The following is a 24,860-nucleotide window of genomic DNA, read 5'->3' as shown; positions in this document are numbered from 1 at the left end:
ACCACTTGTAACGATGCTTTCTAAGTCAGGGAGCTGAGGGCCCCACAGACCCTCACGCAAGCCCAGACACTTGATCCGTGATCACAGGCAGGATTGCATGTATTCTTAGTCAGAGTGTCTCCTACATGTGCACGCTGGTGTGAAGAGCAGGCTACAGCGAGAAGAAAAAAGAGCCACTGGCCGCTTTTCTGTAAATGTACTATGTTCGTTGCACTGCATCTAGAAGAGGAGAAAACTAACACCTGTTAAGCACATACTGTCTGCCACGTACCCCGCTAGACACTTTTGCTCTGGCTCAGATGGTGTTTTCTAGAACCCCACGAGGTGGATAGTATCCTCCCATTTAATATACAGAGAAGTCAGGGAGAGAAAGGACTTAAACTCACCTGTGCTGGAATCGGGAGCGTGTACTCTTCCCACAATACTTTGCAGCCTTGGAAGTCTTCGATCATTAGCTTTGTAACAAATATCAGTATTTTACCTTTCTGTGGGAATGCCTTCTATATCTTAGTATGGTGAGAATTCAGAGACAGTTTTATTTTCTTCCAAAGTACTAAACAATAAAATACAAGAGCTTACCATTGCTTACCAAGAATATGGCAATAACCTGCCAACTGGTCTTTGCACCTCTTGTGCCTGCTTTCTGCAACTCACCCTCAGTATTGCCACTGAGTGACGTGCTTGCTCTTCCCCCACTCGGTTCCCTGTGACAGCTCTGACTTATCTGTCAACACCTGCCTTAAAATGTTTTTTCTCTTGGGCAAGTCCGTCTGACTTCCACGACAGAGTAACTCTCGAATGCTTGCTTCTTGATTCACCCGTGCTCATAATAGAACTCATCTTAATGTGGCCTAAGACTTTATTCACCTGATATTAACTAGACTGTGAAATCCCCAAAGGAGAGTGGATATGCAATAATTACATATGAAATGTCTAAATGTGGACTAAAACATTAATTCACAAAGAAAGACTTCATTTAGTCCAAGACTCACCTAAGTTATAAATAACAGACTTCCTAGAGTTTAATCTGTTGGTGTCAATAAGGGTAGGATTGTGTGCCACGTTTTGATACTCACAGTTATTGGCTACGTGATATGTGATCTTGGGAAAGTTAATATTTATGAGTCATAGTTCCATCTTGTTCTTGTAATAATAATATCTTCTTAGGGTTATTGTGAAGGAAGGAATGAGATGGTCGATAAAAGTTGTTGCTACAATAAACTGTGTTTACTATAAACAATGAAATGTATTATAAAAATAGATAAAATAACAATTGTGATTTATGTGTACAGTACAAAAAAATAAAAATAATATCCACCTATGCATCTTTTTCTAGAACCCCTCTCTAATATTTTCTGATTATGCCTCTTCCCAGAGGTATGAATTTTGCATGTATCAATTCCTTGCTTTTTGTTATGGTCTGAGTACATGAAATGTACAGAAAAACAATTTATTATTTAATTCGACATGTCTTGGACATGGTATAAGGGGAAAGGTATGGTGTGTATTCTTTGCAACTTGCCCCCTGTCCTATATTGTATTTGGGAGATTCAGCTGTGTTGATCTGTATGCATGGTGTTCCTTCATTCTTGCTCCTGTATAGTCTTTCGTTATATGACTATTCCATAGTTTGTTCATACTTTTCATTGATCCATTGTCCTGACAAAGGTAACTTTGGCAGTTTCCAGTGCAGGTGTTTTTGTTGTTGCCTCCTGGATATACCTGTCTCCTGGTCTGCATTGTCGGAACAGGTGATGTGGTGGTGCATGAATCACTGGGTTTGGGTACATGCGCTTCTTCAACTTTACTAGGTATTTCCGTATTGCTCTCCCTTTGATGGTATACAAACATGCCTGCCATGCAATAATCTCTCTGATGCTCCATATTGCCCACCTTTTACATGTATGCCGACTGTGTGGGTGCAGAATGGTATCTCCTGTTTACTTGCGTTTCCCAGGTTTTTAATGATCTCTTACATTTTTAAAAACGTTTGCCGGCCATATGTTTCTCCTTCTGTGAAAGAACTATTCACATCTTTGGTCCATTTTTCTGTAGTGTTGTGGGTCTTTTTAATTAAAATATCTGTATATAATTGTGGATTTGTCTATTTTTTTTTGCAGTTTCCATTTTTGCTTCATGTATGTTGAATGTCCGTTATTAGGTACGTAAACATTTAAAATTGTAATCCTCTTGATAATTTGACCCCTTTAATATTATAAAATGACTTTTCTTATACCTGGTCATGTTCTTGCTCTGATCTACACTGGTATTACCAGAGCTACTCCAGTCTCCTTTGATAGTGCTAGCGTGGGACATCTTTTTCCAACTGTCACTCATAAGCTTTTATCTTTATATTTAAAGTGAGTTTCTTGTAAGTAGTACACAGCTGAGTTTAGTGTTTTTATTCCATCTGATAATCTCTTTGATTTGGGTTGTTCAGACTCATTTATATTTAATGAAATTATTGGCATGGTTATGTTCACATCTACCATCATGCTCTTTGTTTTCTGCTTGATCCATCTTTCTTCCCTTTTCTGTCTTTCTCTTCGTTACATTATTTTTATAATTCCAGTGTATATTTTTTCAGGCTTAGTAGCTGTGACATGCTGTAGTGTTTTCTGTAGGATTTGTAGCATACATCTTTAGCGTGTTAAATTCAACACTCAGATGATATTTACACCACTTCGTGTGTACTCCAAGACTTTTTTTAAACATTGTATTACTGTCCTTTGATGTAATCGAAGACTCGTAACAGCAAACTTGCATTTCTCCCCTGCTGCCATGCATTTTGTACGCACACATGGTATCAGCGCTATGCTACGTTGTTATTCATTTTCTTCAAACAGTAAGTTATCTATTGTTAGTAAGGTTTTTATTTTGATGAAATAAAAGTCTATATGAAGTCTTACATATGCATCCATGTAGTTAGCATTTCTGGCGCTCTTCTTTCCTTTGTGTAGATCCATACTTCCATCTGGTATCTCTGCCTGAAGGACTTTTTAAAAATTTATTACGGAGTGGGCTTGCAGGCGATGAATTCTTTGAGCTTTTGTATGTCTGAAAAAATCTTTAGCCCTTATATTTGAAACATACTTCTACTGGATTTAAAATTCTAGTTGGGCAGATTTTTTTCCTTTTATTATGTTAAAGGTGTTACACCACTGTTTCCTAGCTTGCATTGTTTTTTGACAACAAATCTACTGTACTTTTATCTTTATTCCCCTACCTCCTTCTCCTCTGGCGGCTTGTACGATTTTCCTCTTCCTCACTGGTTGTGAGCAATTTGACCTTCACCGTGTGCTTCAGCATACTTTTCTTCCTTTGTGTTGTGCTGGGGGCTCAGTGGCTTCGAATGTATGGGTTTATAGTATTTATCACATTAAAAACAGTTTCAGCCATTATTTCTTCCAATATTTTTCCATGTCCTTCCTTTCTTCTCCTTGGGAGAGTCTGATTACATGTTTATTAGGCTGACTGTGGTACCTCATGGGTCACTGATTCTCTATTTATATATATTGAGTCTTTTTGTTTCATTTTCAAGAGTTTCTACTGCTTTGCTTTCAAGTGCGTTATTCTTTTCTTCTGTAATGTTTAATCTACTGTTGAGTCTGCCTAGTCCATCTTTTATCTCAGGTGTTGTAGTTGTTATCTCTTGAAATTTAATTTAGATCTTTTATTTATTTTTATTTTTTTCCCTGTTACTCACTTCTTCTTAATTTTTATTTCCTTTTTACAGAAATGGAGTTAAAAATAATGATTCTAAAATATTTTCTATATTAAAATTTTGTATGTTGAACATTAGTAGTTACCATCAAGATACATTATTGGAAGGAATTTTATTACTTCATATACCCTCCAAACATTAATTGAGAACTAGAATGTAAACTTTACCTGAGCAAGGCAGTGACGGCAAATACCATGTGATCTCACCTTTCACTGGAACATAATCAACAAAAGAAAAAAGCAAACAAAATATAACCAGAGACATTAAAATTAAGAACATTGTAACAATAGCCACAGGGGAGTGGGGAGGGGATAGTGGGGAGAGGGGTCTACAGGAGCTACTATAAAAGACACTAGATCTTTTATTTTTAAAAGATCTTCCATGTCTCTGCTTACTTTTGCACCTATGTTTATGAGTGAGAATTGCTTATAACTTTTTTTTGGGGGGGGTGGTTAGGGCTCTTTTCTTGGTTTTGGAATCAAGGGCATTCTAGCCACATAAAATGAGTTGAGAAATTGTTCTTTTTCCTTTTTGGACTAGTTGCAAGAGTTCTATTAAATGTGTTTAATAGAACCTGTTTAGAACCAATTGGCATGGCATTTTTTTATGGAACATTTTAACTGCTGGTTAAATAGTTTAAAAGGTCTTTCAGGGTTTTTTTTTTTAAAACTTTTTTGTTGAGTCTATTTTGATGTTTTAATTTCCTAGAATTTGTGATTTCCATGTAACTTCTCACATTTGTTTATATAAAGTTTTAAAAACAATATACTCTTTTATCAGTATGATCTCTGCAGTTTCTGTAGCTGTTTCCCCTTGCATTACTAATACTTTGAATTTTTTTCTCTCATTTAAAAATTTTATTTTTGCAGCATTTTTTTCCTATTTTGTTAGACTTTTCTAAAAACTACCATTTGCTCCTGATAACACTCTCTCTCCTGGTGTGTCTTCTCTTTTATTATTCCTGATCTCACCCTACTTTGTCTCCTGCCTCTGTCACTTCTTTTTCCTCCTCTCCTTCCTTCTCCTCTTTCCTCTTCTCCACGCTTCCTTTCCTTCTTCCTCCTTTTCCTCTTTCTTCTTTCAACTTTTAGTGACATACTGGGCTCACTAACTCCAAGGCTTGCTTCTGTTCTAATAAACACATTAAAGCTTTCTCTCTAACAATCTTAAACTAGATGCCACAATGTTTTAATATTTCATTTTTGTTATTTTTTTCATATTTTCTGGTGACCATTCTTATGCCTTCTGTAACCCTTAAGTTATTCAAATGTACCTTTTCAGACATCTGAGCTTTGGGGTTTCTAATGTTTTTTAAATATTAAATTCTAATCTAATTTATTAGATTGTCATATGCACTTCTCCAACTTTTGGAAACTTTTGGAGTCTTTATTTATAGATCAATTTGTGCTCAACTTTCATAACGGTTTTGTCTGCTTGAAAAGAATGGAGCGTGCTCTTCAGCTGCCGTGTTCACTATTGTGTAGTGTCATTTATATCAATTAGATCAAGCTTGTTAATATCTGCCATCCTTACTCTCTCTCTTCGCAGTTACTGAGAGAGGTCTATTGTATCAAGGTTATTCTAGCTACATAAAATGAGTTGAGGAATTCTTCTGTTTTCCTTTTCTGGAATAATTGATGGAATAGTAAAGTTTTTTGGTTCTGTTTTTTAAATGGTTGGTAAAACTCACATTAATGAAAATCTCCTGTTAAGAGGTGGGTTTGTCGATGTCCCTTTTCGGTTGCGTCACGTGTTTTGAAACCAGATTCTAGGTGCGCACACATTTGAAACATTGCTGTCATTATGTAGTGGCCACCTGATCTTCACTACTGCTTTCCTCCTTGAAGTCCTTTACTTTTTTGGGGGGGGGGCGGGGAGGAGCAGGGATATCTTTTATCCGTATTTTGACTTTTAGTTATCTATATCCTTATGTCTTAGGTGAATTGGTAAACAGCATGTCACTGAATTTATAAAAAAATCTAGTCTGACCATACTTCTCTTTTATCTGCAGATTTTAGTCCAGTGACTTGTATTGTTGTGATAACTTATACCTTGGCCCAGCATCTTAGTTTATGTGTGTACTTTTCTTTCCACGTATATGTTTATTTTTTTTCCTGATTTTCTTGTTCTCTTTTTGACTGACTTAGTTTTTCCCATCTGGCATTATGGGGAAGGGTGTGGACTCTGGACATCAAATGTCATTAGTAGCCTAATTTTATAATTCCCAGGCATGTTGCTATATATTCACCACACTTGTATAGGTTCAAAACTACGTGGGTTGTCTTACATATCTTTAAATACACAAACCATAATCACCATATATTTATTTTCTTTATGATTACAGCCTGAAGTCTGTTATCTTAGAGCAATTTTAGGTTTGTAGAAACACTGAGCAGAAAGTACAGAGTTACCAGAGAGCCTGTTCCCCGTTAGCCCGCTGTTAACATTTCCTGTTAGTGAGGGATGTGTGTTGTGACCGATGAAGGAATATTGATACGTTATTAACCTAACTTCACATTTATGGTTTTTGACAAATATATTATGGCATGTGTCCCTCCCTGCAGTCCCATAAGGAACAGTTTCATTGCCCTAAAAACTTCTCTATTTCGCCTGTTCATCTCTGTGTATATTCTTTTGAATCTTGATATTTTTTTTTATTGTTGTTGTTCTTTAACATTATAATTTTGAGGGTCTCTTCGTCCATTCGGGCTGCTATGCTGAAAGACCACAGCCTGGGTGGCTTATAAACAACAAACATTTGTTGCTCACAGCTCTGCAGGCTGGAAGTTCCAGATCAGGGAGCCAGCATGGCTGGGGGAGGGCCTTCGTGCACAGACAGGCTGAGGGAGCGCAGTGGGGCCTCTTCTGTAAAAGCTCTCACGCTGTCTGGGAGGGTCCTGCTCTCCAGGCCTGATGGCCTCCCAGAGACCTACCTCCTAATCCCGTTGCACTGGGCATTAGGACTTCAACACACAAAGTTTAGGGGGTGCAAACCTGCAGACCATAGCAGAGGCTTGTCCGTCCTCTGACTTGTTCATTTTTACTGCTGATGAGTGTTTCCTCTCTATCCGTACACCTCAAATTAAAACCCGTCCTGCTGTGGATAGGATCTAAGTTGTTTCCAGGGTTTTGCTGTTACAGACTTTTCTGCCTCATGGCATCTCTTTGTGAAAATACGTGAGTGTCTGTGCAGGGTGTGCGCCTTGTAGTAGAATCAGGAGGTCTTGACATGTTAAAAATTAATCCTTTATACCTTCAAATGGGTCCTAGCTACCTCTTTAAACACATCTCTGTATGAACAGATATTCCAAAGCTAACGTAATTTTTACTTTTCATTCCCCTAGTGTGCAACATTCTCTTACTTCTGAGCTTAATCACGTCCTAACTATTTTCTCTCTTTTCTCCTCATCTCCACCTCCAAGCACTTCACCTTGAGGATTCAACTTTGCCTTTACGTTTCAGTCTAGAAGTCACTTGTCTAAGAGAATTTTGACTGGAGCTCACATCTGGAGAAACACCACTCCCTGGTTTTCTTGCAGAGGCCTTTGGGTTGGCTGTTTCACCATTGCCCATAGCTAAATTCCCCAAAGACAGGAAGCGCATCAGAATCTTCACCCCCTCCGCCCCCGCTGCTGGTGTCCCCCGTGCTCAGCATAGTACCTGACACATCACATTGTGTGAATGACTGAATGTAGGGTACCAATACCATATCAGCAATGGTGCTAACCGGCACCTTACCCACCAATAAGGGACCCGGCCATCGTAGGCTCTATTGTTACATAACAGGAGAACAGACATCAAGTGTACAGGGCCAACGATAAGAGCTCGGGACTCAGTCATGCACATCCAGGACGAGGCGTGTCAGTCATGGCCAGGAGAAGCATTCACAAGGAGGTGTTTTCCACTCAGACACTGTAAGCTGGAGCGTGCCTCTGTTGACCAGCCGAGAGAGATCTTCAGATAATGAACCATGAAATCCTGCTATGCGGCAGCACTGTGCAATAATTTTTCATTTGCCACCAGTCAGCTTCAGGGATCAAGGGCGGCAAAACACATAACCCGCTCATGCATGTTATTTTAAAGGCATATTTTAAAGTTATAAATATGGTACATTGAGTTAATGAGGTATTTTCTTTGGGCGACAAATATTTACATTCCACACGGGCCTCTTGATGTCAAGAGTGTAACTGCTTGGTTTTCTTTTTCTCAGGAGGCTGGGATGCAGATGGAAAAGGCCCTAGTGTCTGGGACACATTCACCCATCAGGGAGGAGAGAGAGTTTTCAGGAACCAGACTGGCGATGTAGCTTGTGGCAGCTACGCTCTGTGGGAGGAAGATTTGAAATGTATCAAACAGCTTGGACTGACTCATTACCGCTTCTCTCTTTCCTGGTCACGTCTGTTACCTGATGGGACGACAGGTTTCATCAACCAGAAAGGCAAGTGTTTCTTAAAAATAGAAGGTTGCAGCTTTAATTCAAGGTTATTGCGGCAGCCTGGCATAATTAATCCAGTATGCTGTTCTGCAGTGTAGCTTCGAAAGTGCAAGTGTTTTGGAGTGATTCTGGGATATACACTGTTTGAAATGGGCTTGCATTAGCTTTCTCAGTAGTATTCTGTTTTCCCTTAACTGCAGATCTCTGTCGGGAGGGAGGGAATAGATGGGCAGGAAGAGGGTTGGAATAAATGTTTTATGTATGGTATTGTTTGAGTGCTAACCCGCAGGTGAATTTTCAAAAGTTGTGTATAAATTATTTTTAGTTATGTTACACTGGGATGAGATATGAGGAGCCCTGGAGAACTTGAGGTGATTCCAAGCATTTCAATAGGAGCTGAATTAATGGTGCTAATTGACTAGCACCACGGAATCTGGAGTCCACTTACTTGGGGTTAAGTGACAGCTGTATCGCTTCTTATCTATGTAAGCATCTCTTGGTGCCTCAGTTTCTCTACAAGGGATACTATAATAGTCCCTATTTCAGAGAGTTGTTGGAAGATTAAATAAAATAATCTTTGTAGTCTTTACACTTGCTGGTATATCATAAAATCATTCAATAAGTGTTAGCTATTATTTGTATTATGCCTTGTGAGTCAACAGATTACACCCAATTTGAAAGACTGTTACTGATGAGGCATTTCACATGCATTTTCTAAAAGGTAGAATTATTGCATTTTACAGAGGTGCATGTCCAAATCCACATGGTTTGCAAATGGTGGGTCCGGAAGTCAAATCTAAGGTCTGGCTACCTCCTTCCACACAACCAGGTTGGCCAGTGATGAGCTGAGGACCACCTTTGGCTTGCCGCCTACTCTGGTCAGTGAAGTTGTGTAGCAACAGAGTCATGTTCGGTCTTTACATGTTGTCTATGGCTGTTTTCCGACTGCGGTAACAGAGTTGACTAGCTGGGGCTGAGACCTATAGGCTACAGAGCCTAAAATATTCACCAGCTGGTTCTTTACAGGGAAGTTTTGTGAGCCCTGTACTACAGCATAATGGCTTCTTAATAAAGAACCATTATGGCTACTTTGTCTTGGCAAAGATCTTACACTATGCCCAGGGGTGGGCCCAGGTGAGGCAAGGGAGGTACCTGAGTCATTCATGCACTCTCAGGGTCTCAGAAGTGCAAGACAGGCCCTTGCAGGAATCTTGGGAAGGCACCTGCTTGCCTCAGCACACGCCCAGCCTGAAGAGCCTTCATGAGTACTAAGGGGTTCTTTCTGAGCGAGTGACCTGACTTCATACATATTAAGAACCACATAAGATAACCAGTTCTAGATACACACACGCACTTGTAATGCTTATTTAATGTCAGGTGGAGTCTCTACCCTGTGACGTGGAACCATGACTCTTAGACTCACGTGTTGCCTCCACCTGATGGAAGCAACACGAGACTAGCAGGTTCATTGCTTGATGCTAAGGACCTTAGCCCCATGACTAACTGCTGTTGGTTGATTGTCTACTTTCTTGACATCACTGGCCAGTTTTATTGATTGTGAACAAAAGTTAATTTGCTGTTCAGTTTTAAAATGAATTCGTAATTTTCTACCTTCCTGGCCCATCATCTCCACCCTCTCTCCCCTCTGGTGCCACCGTACCCCCAAGGTCTGAAAACTAAGAGAATCTTTTCTTTGCTTTCTCCATCTATTTGGTTGTCAAATATGATCCATTCTGCTTATGTCTCTTTAACTTCTCCTCTTCTAGCCATCTTCTCTGCCTCTGCCCTAGTTTAGGTGTTTACCCTTCTCATCAAGGACTTTTTGATATACCCTTGATAAGACTATTTGCAGTCAATTCTCGGATCTCACATGTCTCCCATCTCGAACAATTCAGTTCTTGAATGGTTCACGGAAAAAAAATGTCTCGGTTGTCGAACAAAACTTCGGCTCTTGAGCTGACAACCCTTTCATACTGATGCAGTGGAATCTCGGTTCTCAAACTTAATTTGTTCAATTTGCAATTGAAGAGATAAAAAAGAGGGAAGGGAGGGTATTCCTGCTTCACTGATCAAGGAAATGCTTGGGAAATGGGGAGAAGTACAAAGTGTTATTGAGAAATATCACCCTGACACAGAAGTAGCAAACCGTGCAATAAACTTGTTCAATGACAATGCAGTGTTTCACTTCAGGCAAGTGTTAAAACGCAGGCAAAAACAAACATCACTGGATAGGTTTTTGGTGAGGCAGAGGCCCAGTGAGCCTGAAGCAAGTTCTAGTGGAGCAGAGAGACAGAAGAGAGAAAGAACCCCTGGAGAACAGCTCCCTGACATTTTAAAGGAAGGGGCTCCCCTTCCAAACAATAGCATCCCTCCATCCTTCTATCCCTCCTCTCTGTATTTGGTCATCAATAGCTCTCAGCATTGAAGGTTCATTTTAGTGTGTATGTAAACTTCCATTTTTGACTGTACATTTTATTTCCTTTCTGTTAAATTTTCATTTACATTTCATGTCCTTTTTGTTTTTAAAGTGTTTATTCATAAATTGAACAGTACATTAAACATGTACTGTATATAAAGTTAAAACAGGGAATCATTTGGGGGGTCTGGAACAGATTAATTCAACCCACATCATTTCTAATGGGAAACAATTGATCTGTTTTTTCCAACAAATCGCTTCTCAAACACCCTTCCGGAATAAATTAAGTTCGAGAACCGAGGGTCCACTGTACTTTCATTGTTTTTCTTTGTCTTTTAATTCTTTATACAAAATGCTACCACAGCAATTTTCCCAAAGCTTGGCCCAAGTCATCTGGCTTACATCATTTACATAATCTCTACTAAAAACAAAGCAATCTTAAAAAAACAGCGAGTCACCCCAAGCCTCAGTGTACAGGCTACACTCCGTCATATACCAGAATGTTACATGAAGGTATCACTCACCTCTGACTCCTTAGAAGCTGAAATGCCCCATGCGTAGGACCCATGCAATTCCCTGAGCACACAACCCACCACCTATTCAACATACCACGTGATTTTCCACCTCTGTCGGATTTTCTTACTCTCTTCCTTTTGCCTGGACTGGCCTTTCCTGAACTCCCAATTATACCCCCTGAATGTCTATCGTCCTGTTAAAAGTTAGCACAAATGTTTCGTCTTTTTAAAAATCTTCCCCTATTTCAAGACAGAAGAGATCCTGTTTTCTATTTTCATAGCACTTTGTAAAAGTCTTAGGGTATTTCCCACATTCTTCCCCCATAGCGTTATTGTATTCCCTGTTAGCCTGCAAACACAGAAGTTGAATTCAATTCAACAAACACGTATTGTGTCTGCTTGTCAAGTGTGCTCCGTCCCCACAACACGGATGTAAGACAGCCTCTCCAACTGCCTATGGCATCATGGGAGGTAATTCTGCCTTGTGCACCCCTGTGACCCAGTCCAGTGTCTCGCAGGCAGGAATTCAGGAAACATTTACTGAATTTAATTCAATTAGGTCAATGACAATCATAAAATTCAGTCTAGGAATGGTTGCCTTTTATTGAGCGTGTACCACAAGCAACTCACAGTGCTCATATTGTACTTGTTTTTGTAGCTTTCATTCCCCCAATAGCCCCATGAGTGACGGGGCTCTCTAAACAGAGGCCACCACCGGGGGGAGGTCTGGGCATAAATTTGCTAAGATGACAGCTTTTGATGGGGCTGATTCAGCCCACATCTGTCTGATGTTAAAAACCTAGAATCTACTAGTCCAGACCCATTTACGACTTTACCGAATGACTTGTACTCTTTGCGCGACAGTTTTCCTGTTGGCAAAATGAAGTGGAAAAGATTCTATCACCACGACTCTGTCCACTGTTCCAGCCTATGATTCTAAGAGTTTGACTTTTCACTCAACTTACATTTGGTTGGTAAAAAAACAGAAAAATTAAGAACAGAGTAAAAATATAACCCACCAGCTCATAACATAAGTCCATAATTCCTTATCTGAAATTCTGAAATCCAAAAGCCTCTGAATGCTGAACCCTTTTTAGCAAGTGTAGTTTTACAACTAATTTGGCAACAAACGCTGACCTAAATTGATGTGAAAGATTTTTATCACTTCGGTTTATTCTGCTCAATGATACTTATATATTTTACTGCAGGAATAGTACGGGACACTGCCTCAGATACCACAAGGGGTGTTAGACTTAATATACCGTGTTTCCTTTCTAAAATCTAAACATTTGGAACACACTGGCCACCCAGATTTTCAGATAAAGGACTGGGAACATGTACCAGTGTCAACACACCAAGCTATTTAAAATGAACTGAAGGTGCCCAGAAGTGCACAGAACACACTGCCACTCAGCAGTCCAAGGGCAGGAAGCGGAAGAGCTGCAGGGGGCGCTGGTGGGCAGAATGGAGTCACAGGGGCCCCCTGAACAATGTGGGGAAATCATTCACGCAAAGCTCACGTGGGGATCACGTGACCCCCAGCCCTGAGCTTTTTCTGTTTGCCAAGCTTTTGTAAAAATCATAGCTGATTAATATCTCAGACTTTTCCGTGAACACGAGGGCGCTGGAGGTCCTTCCAGGAGGCCGACTTTCAATAAGCAGTTGCTCACGCTTGTGCAGTGATCTGTTGAAGCAATTGGAACCGTTTTAACTCAGAAAGGCCATCATTTGGGTTTTTTTTTTTTTTCTGTTTAAATATTTCGTCAAAGAGCCCGTAAAGAATTGGTAATCCCTTGTCACTGCTCCTTCCGAGGAACCCCTGTTGTGTGTGTGTTTGACTTCCTGTGTTAAAGCTTGATCGGTAGGTATTTGGAAACTTATAAAATCCTATCTTCCTAAATTGGAAAAGTATTTTACAAGATGGAATTATTATATAGTCTTTCTCTTTCAAATGTCAAGTTTTCAAGGTTTAACAAGAAGAGGTTGAGCTGGCAAGTGAAATCACATATTTCTGTATTCTCAAGTGCTCAAATACATTTTCATAAATGTATCTGCCACAAATTCAAGTTTCAGGTGATGAGTAGGGGACCCAGGCATTGGAAATGAAAGGAAAAGGAATGCTCGTGTAGAATTTCTTGTCCACTTCAAGATTTAAAATATGAGCACACTTAGCAGGAATGTTAACTAAATAAATTAACAACAGAAATCTTATTAATCTCTTACTTTGCGTTGGGCAGTGTAGCAGCCCCCCCTCCCAAAATTTGTCCATCTCCTAATTCATAGAAACTGTGAATATATTATCTCACCTGGTAACAGGGACTTTATAGACATGATTAAGTTAAGGATCTTGTGATGGGAAAATCATCCTGGATTACCTGGGTGGTTCCAATATAATCACATGAATCCTTACAAGAGGGAGGCAAGAGGATCAGGTAAAGAAAAAGAAGATACAAAGACTGAAGCAAAGTTCAGAAAGGAGAGATGTTACAGTCCTGGCTTTGTAGGTGGAGGAAGGGGCCTCTTGAGGCTGGAAAAGGCAAGCATGTGAATTCCCTCTCTCTCTTTTTTTTAATTGTTGCTCAAGTACAGTTGACTCTATTTTCCCAGCCATTACTCCCCAGCCGTCCCCACTTCCCACCCTTGATCCTACCCCCCTTTGGTTTTGTCCATGTGTCCTTTATAGATGTTCCTGAAAACCCCTCCCCTTTACCCCTCCCCATTATCCCCTCCCACCTCCTCTCTGGTTACTGTATTCCATGTATTCTCTTTTAAAGCCTCCAGAAGTAACACAGCCCTGCTGACATCTTGCTTTTAGCTCCATGAGAACCAATGGATATCTGATGCTCAGGAATGTAAGATAATACATACATGTATGTTTTACATACCAAGTTTGTGCTGATCTGTTACAGTAGCAGTTGGAAATGAATGCAAGTGTCATGCCAAGAGGACCTAGAGCAGTGAAAGAACCTGGTGGTGTGAGTCTAGAGAGGGGTGGACTTAGAGAGTTATATGTTTGACACAGGGCAGCCTCTCTATCCCAATTTATTCTACACTCACACATTTATAGTTTGCCCAGTAGGATTCTGGTTCAGTTAGTTTCTATACCGAGACATCATTTTTGCAAGTTCCAGCCACACTATTTTCTCATGGAATTTTCCCAATTTCTTTGTTCTACACAACCTACTGTACTCCTGGCCACACCTGACTGTAGGAGGGAAAGACTTCTCTGGGACTTTTCATTTGTGTAACTTCATTGAAAAAGAGCATCTTGCCCTGTTGCTCTCTTTTCTCAGGGATGTTTGGAATTAAGGAGACGAGAGGCCGAGTTGATTGGTGGCTGGCCTTGGCGGATGGGGTGACCGTTTTGAGAATGTGGCAAATTGGAGGCACAGAGGAAACTGGTTCTGTGAGAAAGGCATGCAGTAGGTGTGTCGAGAAAAGCTGGGATGGGGGAGACCAGAGTCTGAGAAAGGCAAGGATTTTCTCGGCTTCCAGCTTCACATTCATTGAGTTCCACTGTAATCATTTTCTCTTCCTGGGCATATGATTCCTCTAGATCATTTCAAAGAATGCTCACTGCACCCCATACCAACCAGCTACCGGTCCCTATTCCACCTTTATATTTGGTTTAAACTGAATTTTTTTTTAATATCCAAAAGACCTTTAACTCAAATATACTTCATATTTTCAAAGATCAAATAAAAAGAAATAGTTTTAATTAAAACAAAGAACATGGTAGTAACAATGTAAGAAGGCTATGAAAGTTTCAGTACTTAAAATAATCAGTCCGTTACTAATATGCAGATACAGAACAAGGTCCAAGTGACAACTGAAGTCTCAGGATCCCTAGACTGGTAACGGGTGATCATTTGAAAATACACATGTATGCAGAGAACTGTTCCAGTCTGATAGAGCTGAAGAACCCTCTGAAGATTTTTCTTCTCTGATACTTCCTACACTCACGAGGTAGCAGTATTAATGTTCCTCTTTTACAGATGAAGAAACTTGGCTGTAGAGAGGCCCTGCATTTTGTCCATGATCTTTTGACCAAACCATCTGACTCTGGAGCTCTGCTCTTAAAAACCTCACTCCGCTGCATCATGGGAAAGTCTCATCATGACACCAAATAAACTATACAAACCGTAAATGAAATGTTTCATCCTGGGATGTTAAATATTAATTGTGCAATGCTTTGTTGCTCTGCCATGCTGATAAGTGAGACAAAATTTACTTAAATTGTTTTTATCTTCAATTCAACTGAAGATTATCATGTTTGAACTGCAATGATTGCCATCATTAATGGTTGTGCCATATCTAATGATGCCTACAGGAGATAAATCATCGATTCCTCCAAAAAGAAAACAAGAAAAAAACCTGAGGTGATGAGTCAGCTCTGAAGTGTGTGATTCCTAAGGCTGGTAAGTAGAGCTACTCCAGTTCTGGTTCTGAAACATTAGTAAATGGGAGAAATGGAGCGTCGTTCTGGGAACTCCCAGGCTTTGCAGTGAGACAACTTGGGTTTAAATGTTGGCTCTTTAAGTCTAGTTCTAATTCTCTCTGAATCCCGTTTTCTCTTATGTCGATTGAGGATAAAAATACCCACCTCTTGGGCTTAAGTATGAATGCAATAAATAAAAGCTGATGTTTAATATGCGAAGCCAGTGGAAGGAATTGGCCATGTGAACCTTAACACACACCAATTCCAAAATGACTCCATTATACCATCTTTGAATATCCCATTTTACAAATGAGTACTGGGGGTTTACGGAGGCCCAGAGATAGGATGGTTGGGTGCTCTTTCACTGAGAGAGAAAAGAAAAGTTTTATAAATTTTGGTGACTGTATTAGTTTTCTATTGATGCTGGAACAGATTACTATGAACTTGGTTCTTTACAACACAAACATAACGCGTTAGAGTCCTGTCGGTCAGAAGCCTGACACAGGTCTGGCCAAGGTGACTGCAGGGCTGCATTGCTTTCTGAAGGATCTAGGGGAGAGCCTGTTTCTTGGCTCATTCAGGCTGTTGTGAGGATTCACTTTCTTGTGGTCACAGGACTGAAGTCTTCATTTCCTGGATGATTGTCAGCCGAGGACCATTTTCAGAACTAGAGGTCACCTACATTTCTTGGTTCATGGCTCCCATCCTCCATCTTCAAAGTCAGCAATAATGGGTCGAGCCCTTCTCAGGCTGTCATCCCACCTGTGTCTTCTGCTGTTACATCTTTCTGACCCGCTCTTCTGCCATCCACTTTATCCTCTAAGGACTCATGTGGGTAGATTGGGGCCAACTGAAAAACTAGAGAAATCATCCCATCTTAAGACCCTCAACCTTACTCGTCTACAAAGTCCTTTTTGCTATGTAAAGTAACATATCCACATGTTCCATGGGTTAGGGCATGGGCATCTTTGTGGGTGGAGGGCTTATTCTGTCTACCAAGTGAGTAACGGCATTCAAGTGGGTCTTCCAAGTATGGAGTTGTTATACATGATTCAGATTATGTTCCAGTTGGCAAGATAAGTTAGCCGTTGTTAAAAATATCCACTTTTATAGACAGATAGGCAGATTACACATGACCTCACATAGTTTGGCTTCTGCTTACCCTGCTTACCTTTCACCCTTCTTATTCCTCCTCTGCTGAGCTATATGTTCTCCTTATACTGAACTGTTAGTTCCCAGAAAAATCCATAGTATTTTAGGGGAATAAAAATGCGAGTGAACAATGGCCAGGCCACATATGATGGTAAAACTCTGATCCACCTAAGAAGAAGCCCAGGAAGGTGAACCAGAGCCTGTGCAGCAGTCACCCCAGATAGTCAGAACTTGCTCCACACCTGCCAGCCTTCTCTGTTTGTAGGCTCCCCTGTCCCCCGCTTTCAACTCAGGACCAACCAGAGAAAGCCAGATATACCCCCCAAACTGAGATGCCTCACTTCTGCCCTGTGCCAACAACCTCCAGTCCGTACATACGTGAAGGTCCCCTGTTCCCCTCTTCCCTGACAGCCTTTGAGTATCTGCCAAACACAAGTGATTATGACTGCTTCCCTTACCATAGCAAGCTCTGTTCACAGTCAGGTTTGTTTTTTTTTTCTTTTTACTTCCACACCTTCTCTGGTCTTTCAACGTTTGCTTTCCCCTTTTCTCCTCCTGGATCACTCTTTCTCTTTGCCTTGTGTGGGTACTTTGCATTTATCTTTTGAGTATCAGCTTAGATGTCACGAATGACAACAATAACAGTAATAATTATTATGAGAATAATAGCTAACTTATACTAAGCCCTTATCTTATGCCCAAAACTGTGCTAAGCAGATTCAATTTTTCAACTCATTAAACTCTCATAACAATTATTGAAGTGGGTTTCTATTATTGTTTACATTTTACAAAAAGGGAGAGATAATTCAGAAAGATAAAGTCACTTGCCCAAGGCCACTGAGAGAGTATTGAAGGAGTTGGCATTGAATTGATGTAGCTTGGCATCACTGTTCACTTTTGAAATGGTCATGATACATTGCTTTCAGAATAAATTTCAAATGCCCTCAGTTTGGGATGGGTATTCTCTGTCATAGGCTTAAATAGCATTCAGTACTTCATCTTTACTAATAATACTCTGTTGTAATGGGTTGTGAATTTATTGAGTCCCTACTAAATTTTAAGCTCCCTGAGGATGAGGATAGTGTTTATCATAAATATGTTTGGAAGTCCAGCATCCAGTAGCTTCTCTATAAACATGTGTTTAGAAATGAATAAATGAATGATTGACTTAAGGAGACACATAAAAAGTCTGGATTATCTTTTTTTTTTTTAATTGGAGGATAGTAAGTTAAAAAAAGAGAAAGAGATCCTATTTCTATGTAAACTTTGAAAGAAACACAATGCCAAATGAAATTATAATTGTTATCCAAGGGAAAAAGCCTGTCAAAAGAAAGCACAGCTTATCTCTTTTACACTTAGGCTGCCTCCATACTCTTAGACTAAAATCACACAAAGTAGTCCTGTCTGGGCAGCTCAGTTGGTTAGAGCGTCATCCCAATACACCAAGGTTGCAGGTTCAATCCCTGTCAGGGCACGTGCAAGAATCAACCAATAAATCCATAAATAAGTGGGACAACAAGTTGATATTTCTTTCTCCTTTTCTCTCCCAAAGCAATAAAAAAATAAGATCACACAAAGTACTAACATCAGCCTCTCCTCAGAAAGTCTCTTCCAAGCTGAGTTGTCATTAGTTTGGACCTAACATCTTCTAGGCATAGGTTCCTGAGGCAGAGCATCTCTAACTTAACGTTCTTCTGAACTCTGCTATGATCCTGGGCTCTCTCTCTCCCACATACATTGCTGGACAATCAGCAGGGAGCCAGAGCCAGGGGTGGCCTGTATTCCCAGGGACAATGTCAGAATCTTAGAGCAGACTCCCCAACCTAAGTGCCCTGTATCCCACATCCTGGGACACGTGCCGAGCTCTTATTGTTGCTCAGAGCATCTTTTCCCCTAGACTTTTGAGACTGATGGTTCTGGAGAAGCACTAAGGCAGTTACCTGGTTCCTTTCTTTTACCTTATATTCAATACCGTTGAGATTTGTTCATTCACTCAACAAATGTTTATTGAGTATCTACTAAATTTCTGGTACTGTGCCAGGATTTGGAAAATCCTTAGGTAAAATAGATAGACAAACTTATTACTATTATAGGGTTTGTATTCTGGTGCAGTTAATAGGCAAATCCTGCAAACAAACAAATAAATAAGTCGACCACAGTGTGTAGCTATAACACAAAGTTATGTGATAGCAATGTGCTCAAATGTATCCCTTTCTCCCACAAACAAATCACCCATCACTCTCCCACTCCCAAATCAGCCATTCTTCCTTGGAATTTTTTTATATTTCCTCTCAGCCTTTGATTATACATAGGAAGTAATAAACCTTATTTTAAATGAACTTTATTTAGGAAATTATCCCCGGTCTTCTCCCTCTTAAAAGTTATTGTCAACACACTAAAAGTAACTTTTCTTCTTATATATCTTCATTTTCTTTTTCCTAGGAATTGACTATCACAACAAGATCATGGACGATTTGTTAGCAGATCGGGTTACACCCATCGTGACACTCTACCCCTTTGATTTGCCTCAGGCCTTAGAAGACCAAGGGGGTCAGTTGACAGAGGCAACCACTGAATCCTTTGATGAATATGCCCGCTTTTGCTTCAGTACATCTGGGGAACCAGTCAAGCAGTGGATCACCATCAATGAGCCTAATGTATTTGCCCTGCTGGCATACTATTTTGGTGTGTTTCCTCCCGGTGTGCCTCACCCAGGAACTGGAGGCTATCAGGCAGCTCATAATTTGATTAAGGCCCATGAGAGAGCCTGGCACGGCTATGACTCCTTATTCCAAAAACAGCAGAAGAGTATGATGTCCCTCACACTTTTTTCTGGCTGGGTGGAACCAGCTGATCCCAACTCAGTGTCTGATTAGGAAGCTGCTAAAAGAGCCTTGGCACTCCACTTGGATTTCTTTGCTAAACCCATATTTATTGATGGTGATTATCCAGAAGTTGTCAAGTCCCAGGTTGCCTCCATGAGCCAAAAACAAGGCTACCCATCGTCAAGGCTTCCAGAATTTACAGAAGAAGAGAAGAGGATGATCAAAGGCACAGCTGATTTCTCTGCTATGCAATATTATGCCAGTCGCCTAATCAAGTACCAGGAGAATGATACAAGAGAACTGGGTATTCTTCAGGATGCAGAGGTTGAAATTTTTCCAGGCCCGTCTTGGATGAGTTTGGATTGGGTCTATGTGGTACCATAGGGAATACATAAATTATTGAAATTCATAAATTCATTAAGGTAAATGCACATTTGTGTCCACGTACACCCAAATACGTGAAGATGGGAAGACAGGCCTATGCGTATGTGTATACAAGCCTGAAAAAAAGAGTGATTTTAGGCAATAGCATATGCATTTGTTGGCCTGGGAAAAGAAGATTAAGATATAAGTTGGTGAGGAGTAAGGAGCTGATCAAAAGCTTCAGAAACCATGGTCAAAGTTAGGACTCACTATTAAAATATACTTAAAAAAATAAAGTCAGCCATGGCCATAGGAAAAGCTTGGGTATATTTTCAGACTGGTGTCAGGACTGTAATTATTAAAAGGTGTATTAAGGTTGAAAGAGCTGGGTCCTTTTGGAGTCTGTGTTATGCTGGGTGGTGTGCAGGTAGGTGAAATTAAAATTTCAAGGTAGCGGTTTTCAGGACCCCTTCTGGGGGGAGGATGGAGAGTGTGGCTGCTGAGGGCACAAAAGGGTTAAGGAGCAGTGACAATCAGCAGATGCTGATGGAAGAAAGATATTTCTGTCTTCCCATTAGAAGAGGAGTCATTTGACTCTTTCATGCACATTTGCACAGTTTTGCTTTTCCATTGTTAGTCATAAAAGATCAGTGTGTGGAAAATTAAGTTAATAGGGTCAGTGCAATTTGATGAAAACTAGTTTGGGGCTGTAGCTTAGAGAAGATAGAAGATAATGCACCTGATTTTATGAGCCATTTTTTTTTTTTTACATCTGTTTGGAATAAAACTTCTGCTCTCTTGTTCCAGGATACGTATAATAACCCTGTAATTTACATCACTGAGAATGGGTTTCCCCAGGGTGACCCCACGTCTCTTGACGACACTCAGCGCTGGGAGTATTTCAGACAGACATTTCAGGAACTGTTCAAAGGTACCATTTGGAATGATGAAAGATCAATTGTGCAAACTTATGTGCCTATTTGCATTCAGCGAAGACCAATGATTTTGAAAGCTGAAATTCATGCAAATCAGTAGAAAGCCATGTAATTAAGAAAGAGGAGGAAAAGTATTTAGGAAAGAGTAGGGTGAGGTTTCTGGCCTTGCTTCAACCTCCTAAAATTTAATCAAGTAAAAAGCGACTGTCTTCAGCATTTTGTGACTCCTGGGTGAAGGTGACATGAATAGGAGGAGTGGTGACTATTGAGAGAGAACATTAGGTATTGCAAAAAGATTAGCACTGATCAACTAGAGCATGCTTATTTGCATATTTTAATATCCTAACTACCAAGAAAGGAATTGATAGAATTTTTAAAGGACAAAAATTAAGCATTGGTGTAATAAACTTTAAGTGGCATGAGTCTTCAATCAATGTATGTTTCATTTAAGCTGTAACCAAGCAGCCCCATTGGGAACTTTTTCTTTTGTTCTTATAGATTTTGTAAAATTTGTTTCAAGACAATGTTATTATTCTGGTAACTTCTTTCCCTCATGGAATTCTTTTCATGTCTGAAAACAAATGTGGAGTAATCTTTAACTGGTAACATACATTTCTAAACCAGTGAATTCCTCCCTTTTAACTGCCACTTGGGACACTATTGCTTTATCAGTTTAATTTCTCCTCCTATAGAGGAATCATATCATAGCAACAAAATGCAATGCAAGATGAGACTTTCAGTGTCTTTTTTTTTTAACATGGTAGGCACACTTTTTCTCCTCATTCTATTTGAAAGGTCCTGAAACTTTCAAAAAAATTTATTTATTTTTATTTTTAGACAGAGAGGAAGGGAGGGAGAAACAGAGGCAGAGAACTATAAATGTGTGGTTGCTTCTAGTGCGCCCCCTATGGGGACCTGGCTCACAGCCCAGGCATGTGCCCTGACTGGCAATTGAACCAGTGACCCTTTGGTTCGAACTCTGGCTCTCAGTCCACTGAGCCATACCAGCCAGGGTGAAACTATTTTTCTTAAAAGTTAATTAGTAATATACTGGAATCAGCCAGAAGGAATTCTGGGAAGCAACACAAAGTGATTTCTTTCTAAAACCTAAAATATGTTAACTTGATCCCTTATTGAGGTCTGGAGTTTATTGTCAGAGTACATTTGGATTCCTACAACTTAATCCAAGCATAATAATCCCTTTGTCTTCTTACAGAGAAAACATTCTTCCTCTGGGTAGGAATTCCCATTCTCGTAAGAAAGGGAAGTATCTTGTTTTCTGCTTCTTTCACTTCTCCCTGTGCATGGGCCTATGCATACTTAATCTGCTGAGGTTCCCAGATTCACTCGGAGAGACTAGTAGGCTAGTAACTACCACGCAGATTTAAGAGGCTGCAGGAATCACAAATTACTTTTCCAAAAAAAAAATTGTTCTGTGTGTTTTGGGGAAGAAGGGAGAAAGAGGAATTGGCTTTTTTCATCTCCAGCTTGGAGCAATGGTTAGTGATAACCATAGAAGATCGTTCAATTGCTCTTTGAAATGGTACTGTATATGGTCCTTTAGACCTTTAACGATAACATTTCAGTGGTGGACCCCTAAAATTAAAACAACTAAAGACCGGAAAGTAACTGAAGGTAAGAGTAGAAAACAGAAGATTGGAGTTTCTGAGGGACAGGAGAAAGAGGATAGGGTAAGGAAACAAAATCCTGTTTTAAAACTTGTTGATTTTCTATTGTCTTTAAATTGATTGAGAAAGTACTAGGCACCTAAAACGTAAATTGTTCACAGCATCTATGTTCTCTTCTGATTTTTAACATTAGATGTTCTGTATTCCTTGTAATTAACACATAATACTGTATTTATTTTACTTTTAAAAATATCGCCTTTCAAGTACAGAAATCTATATATTGACAAAAATAAACCCCCATACATATATGTGTGTCTATTCTGGACTGAGTGCAGCGATAACTATTTTTCTTTTTTTTTTTAATTAATTTATTTATTTTTATTCAGTTACAATTGTCTGCATTTTCTCCCCTTCCCTCCACCCCACCCCAGCCAGTCCCACCTCCTTCCCCCACCTCTACCCTCCCCCTTGATTTTGTCCTTGTGTCCTTTATAGTAGCTCCTATAGACCCCTCTCCCCACTATCCCCTCCCCACTCCCCTGTGGCTATTGTTACAATGTTCTTAATTTCAATGTCTCTGGTTATATTTTGTTTGCTTTTTTCTTTTGTTGATTATGTTCCAGTTAAAGGTGAGATCATATGGTGTTTGTCCCTCACCGCCTGGCTTATTTCACTTAGCATAATGCTCTCCAGTTCCATCCATGCCATTGCAAAGGGTATCAGCTCCTTCTTTCTCTCTGCTGCATAGAATTCCATTGTGTAAATGTACCATAATTTTTTGATCCATTCATTTGCTGATGGGCACTTAGGTTGCTTCCAGTACTTGGCTATTGTAAATTGTGCTGCTATGAACATTGGGGTGCGTAGGTTCTTTTGGATGGGTGTTTCAGGGTTCTTAGGGTATAATCCCAGCTATTGTTGCAGTTGACACCAATTATTTCATCTGTGCTGAAACTTTTCTAGTAACTAATCCTCTTTCTTCTACAAAACACCCATGTCCCCCTATCCTCAGGCTTACCACAGGGGCAGCATGTAAGTAGAATAAAATAGTGCGTCTTGTCAACAGATAAGATTGGTCTAGATGTAGGCACATGACATGAGCTGGGCCAATCCCAGTTCTTCCCTGGGATTCAGAACTTGGACTAGTTTGTCTCGCAGCCTGGGTTGAGGGACATTGGTGGCTGTGTCCTGCCACATCAGCTTAAGCCAGGTGTGTCAAACTCATTTTCACCAGGGGCCACATCAGCCTCAAGGTTGCCTTCAAAGGGCCTACTGCAACTTTAGGACTGTATAAATGTAACTACTCCTTAACTGGGGCAAGGAGCTCAGCACTGCCGCTGGGTAGAAACAAGGTGCCAGGCTGGATAAAACAAGGTGGAGGGCCGGATTCGGCTCACGGGCCTTGTGTTTGCCAGCTGTGGTTAAGCAGTGGGAAGGACCACTGCAGGTGCCTCCGGGGAAGTGGCGACAGGAAATGGAGAGAGATTCTGGATGGCATGTGGGCCTCTAGTTCTAGTGTTTCCTCAGACCCAGCTGTGTGTGTGTTCTTGAGAGACATTACTTTTAATTAAGTGCTCTTTCTACTTTACCTGATTCTGATGGGGTTTCCATCATTTGGAACAAAGGGAGTCTTTATTGAGACCATGTCATTTCGTTTTCTGAACAGTAACAGGAGGTCATTGCTCCTACTTTACAGATGAGAAAACTGAGTTATGAAAAGGCTAAGTCATTTGCTTAAGATCACAAAGTCACTAAGTAATCTCTTCTGGAACAAGGTAGAATGTGTGTATTATTACTACTACTACTACTACTTCTACTTGTACTGCCTAGGTGTTTGGTGAGGTCTGTGAGTCCAGGGCTTTCTGACTCAGTGCTTGCTTGTTCCATCACATAGAACCTTTTCCTTACCTTTGGTACCCTGGGCTGACATAAATTCTTTGTTTTTTTAGTGTGTTTTTTTTGGTTTGCTTCTTAATTTTTTTATTGATTAGAGAGAGACAAAAAAATCCATCAATTTATTGTCCCACTTATTTATTCTTTCATTGGTTGATTCTTGCATGTGCCCTGACCAGGGATCAAACCCATGACCTTGATGTATTGGGGTGATGCTTGAACCAACCGAGCTACCCAGCCAGGGCTTACATAGATTCTTCGAAAGTGCTTCTTGCTGCCTCTGCAAGGGCTGCCAGGTCCTATGACCTTGGACAACGCTCAGACATCTCCTACCCTGCCTGTCGTCAGAGGAGTAGAGCTGTGCGTACTAATCGAATTCCTGAGATTCCTCTGAGGTAGCACTGATGATCTTGATTGCACAGTACTTTCTTAGTAAAAAAACACACCACAAGCAATTAAAAATAATAACAGGCCAAGGAAGACATTCGCGGGAAGCGCTACAGGTGAGAACCCGCCAGAACCGGGGTGCCGTGAAC

The 24,860-nt window shown here is 40.3% G+C and overlaps 1 pseudogene; it reads left to right on the top strand.

Moving 5' to 3' along the window:
• Nucleotides 1-24,860, top strand: part of LOC128779164 (cytosolic beta-glucosidase-like) — a 100,043-nt pseudogene that overhangs the window by 21,021 nt on the left and 54,162 nt on the right.

The sequence above is a fragment of the Desmodus rotundus genome, chromosome 4, assembly GCF_022682495.2.
Source record: "Desmodus rotundus isolate HL8 chromosome 4, HLdesRot8A.1, whole genome shotgun sequence".
Taxonomy (NCBI): domain Eukaryota; kingdom Metazoa; phylum Chordata; class Mammalia; order Chiroptera; family Phyllostomidae; genus Desmodus; species Desmodus rotundus.
This window is presented reverse-complemented; position numbering and strand designations above follow the sequence as displayed.